The 3,073-nt window shown below is 35.0% G+C and overlaps 1 long non-coding RNA gene across 1 annotated transcript; it reads right to left on the reverse strand.

Annotated features, from left to right (window-relative positions):
* Nucleotides 1-480: 480 nt before the first annotated feature.
* On the reverse strand, nucleotides 481-1,735 carry LOC107694552 (uncharacterized). The gene is made up of 3 exons (XR_001634890.1): nucleotides 1,655-1,735; nucleotides 1,238-1,419; nucleotides 481-1,032 (listed from the first exon to the last, which is right to left on the reverse strand). It is a non-coding gene; the product is annotated as an uncharacterized LOC107694552 (long non-coding RNA).
* Nucleotides 1,736-3,073: the final 1,338 nt, after the last annotated feature.

Consider the following 3,073-nt stretch of genomic DNA (forward strand, 5'->3'; position numbering starts at 1 on the left):
AAATCACAAACGATTTCATAACTAGAAGCACCTAGAAATACTTGTTGAGGAATGCTGAAGGCATTTAAGATTGAGTTTAGAGCTCTGATTTCCAGGGAATGAATGTTTTGTCCATTCAGACGAGCCGCGGCTGCTGTCCCGTGAACTGAAGACACTGAGCTGTTTCTTTGTGTGAATACAGATCTACATTGGAGAGGGTTTAAACAACAGTTTTTCATGCTTTGAGATGCTGTTACTGACTCCAGCATCAATATGACCCTAGATATGACAAGCAGTTTGAGAACGGAGGACGGTATACAAATAGCTTGAAACTAAATACTGAATCATTATTGTTGGTGAAAAGTTAATAAATACATATAAACGGTATGGAAGGATACAAAAATATACACAGAAATATCCACCAAAATGAATTTTTTGAATGTGTGGTACTTCAGATGCATCAGCTGCAATATAGAAATAACTAGAATTAAGTGCCATAAATGGTATAACCATTTGCACTACAGACCAGTGTATTTATAATGACGATTCGTTAAAATAACATGGTAAATACGAGGTTTTGCAACATCAAACAGCATAACAAGCTGTTTTGTGCAGCTAAAAATAACTGGGCGTGCATGAGACCGGAAGCCAGATGCATTCAGCTCACAAACGGCCATTCTGTTAGAAATTAGGTGGATAGAATCTATGAAATAAATCAACGTGCATAGTAAACGGAAATGCATGAAATATGAGGCAGTGCCAATTGAAACCAATATTTGGTTAAACAAAAACAAGTCTCTGTCTGATGCAGCTCAAATGTTCACAGTATGATTGACAGTAAAGTGCAGCATCAGCAGGTTCTCTGGGAAAGATGCTCTTGCTGAGTGTGTTTGTGCTCGGACGAGTCTGTTAAAGCTTCCAGAAGGCTGGAGGTCAACGGTAGTCTGATGATGATGATGATGGACGTCAGTGATGAAGGGTTCGATGTTGAGAATCTCACCTCACTTGTAACATCAGAATCAAACGTCACAGGTCCGTCTGGATCACATTACACTAGAAATCACAAACGTATATAAGATTATCCTCATTTATTATGTTCTTGATCAGAACATGTTCTGTCACTCAAACACTGTCTGTAAATGTTTCGTTCATTTGAATCAGTATAAATGTGCCACTTAATGACAAGAGCTTTAAGGAAACAACAGCCAATCAAGCGAGACTGAGACTGAAATGTGACGAATGATTACCAAACACTTACAGTACGGCTTTAGTGTCTCCATACTCTCACATCTAGCAGATATCTGTCTGCTTTTCTCTTGTGATTCACAGGTTTGTGTCTTACTTCTGACCTCCATTTCTCTCTGTCCTCGTGGTTTTTGCTCATCTGTTGCTCCAGCAGCTTTCTGTTTGCTTTATTGTCTTTTTACACTCCATTCGTATCTGTGATCATGCACACAAATGCAGTTTAATTAAAAAAAAGCCAGCTTATGCAATATGAAACGAGGAATACAGAGACGTACACTGTTATAACACAAGCACTGAATCATTCACAAGTGGCAGAAATTAAAACATTGCTAATAAAATGGCAAAAATCCAGTCATCCGTATGAGAATAAAGCGCCTAAAAGCAGGATTTAATGATGAATGAAATCAAGTGTTAGAAACATGTTTCTCACCTGTAAGACGAAGAGAGATGTCATGAAGAAGTAAAGAGCTACATCTACAGAATCCTTGCTGTATAGTCAGCAGCTGCAGACATTTGCGTCTGCATTCGTGTGTGTGCTCTGCTTTTATACCGAAGCTAAATACAGTCTCAACAGGCCTAACCAGTTAAACAGACGATGATGCAACGAGGAAGTAAGTTAATCTTTCCATGTGCATGACTTCAGATTCATTAGCATTGATAAAAGACAATCTAGAAGAATAAAGTGCAGTAAACTATTTGAGCTATATAGACCAGTGTGTTTATAATTGACAATACATTACCAGTTTTCAGTATATCAATTACAGCTTATAAACTGATTAGAATTGTGCTGAATTTAATATGTATAGTCTATTGCTCAAACATGCATTGAGGAGAATAGAAATTTGATTTCATTTCAGTTGGTTTAGGGTTTGCATTCCATGTTTAATAATGCTTTGCACTGATCTTCGAGAAGCATTTTAATATATATGAGAAGTATTTTACATTTTGGCGTACTTAAGTGTATACTTCAGATGTGTTCATGATTAGTTAACTTCAATTTTGCCATTTTCGAACAACCAATTTTGTACTAAGTATATTTGAGTTGTAATTAAATTGAAGTAAAGCAGAGTTTAAAGTGTATTTACTGTACTTTTATGTGTTGAAGTGGAACAACTTTACGTATACTTAGTACACTTTAAGCCCATGAAGATACTAATCACATGATTGATTAGATTGAACTATCTAGATTGAACCTTCTTTGTGTTACAAGTACATCACAAGTGTATCATGAGTGTATCATGAGTGTCTTCCAAACATAAAAACAAGATATGAATGTATTATTTTTGCGGTAATAGTATATGCCCCATAGTACTTTTGGTTTATTTCACTCTGGTGAAAAATCATCAATTATCAATAGTACATTGCAAATATAATAACAATTAATTGTACTATCTTTATATATATATAATTAGTTTTATTGTTTTGTGATATATATGTGTGTGTGTGTATAATAGTACAGTATAATAGTTATATATATATATATTAGAAAAATATAAAGTTCCATGTAATTTTTAATGTGTACTTTAATATTAACTCAAAGGCAAAATAAGAGTATTTTTCTTGCCCCATTGGCAAATATTTCTTCTTCTTTTAAGCAAAAACCATGTTTTTTTTGCTTCTCAAGTGAATGCATCTTGGTTTAAGAATGTTCTAGAAAACAAGACAAAAATACAAAGTAAGAAAATCATTTTCCGTGGTGTGATTAGAATTGTGGTGAACATGATTATAATCTAGGAACTCTTGCTCAAACGTAGTTTATTTTCTCTCTCACTACATCCTGAACGGTTTTATCCACACACTCACTCACACACACACACACACACTCACGCACTCACACACACACACACAC

The sequence above is a fragment of the Sinocyclocheilus anshuiensis genome, unplaced genomic scaffold (assembly GCF_001515605.1).
Source record: "Sinocyclocheilus anshuiensis isolate Anshui unplaced genomic scaffold, SAMN03320099.WGS_v1.1 scaffold1031, whole genome shotgun sequence".
Lineage (NCBI taxonomy): Eukaryota > Metazoa > Chordata > Actinopteri > Cypriniformes > Cyprinidae > Sinocyclocheilus > Sinocyclocheilus anshuiensis.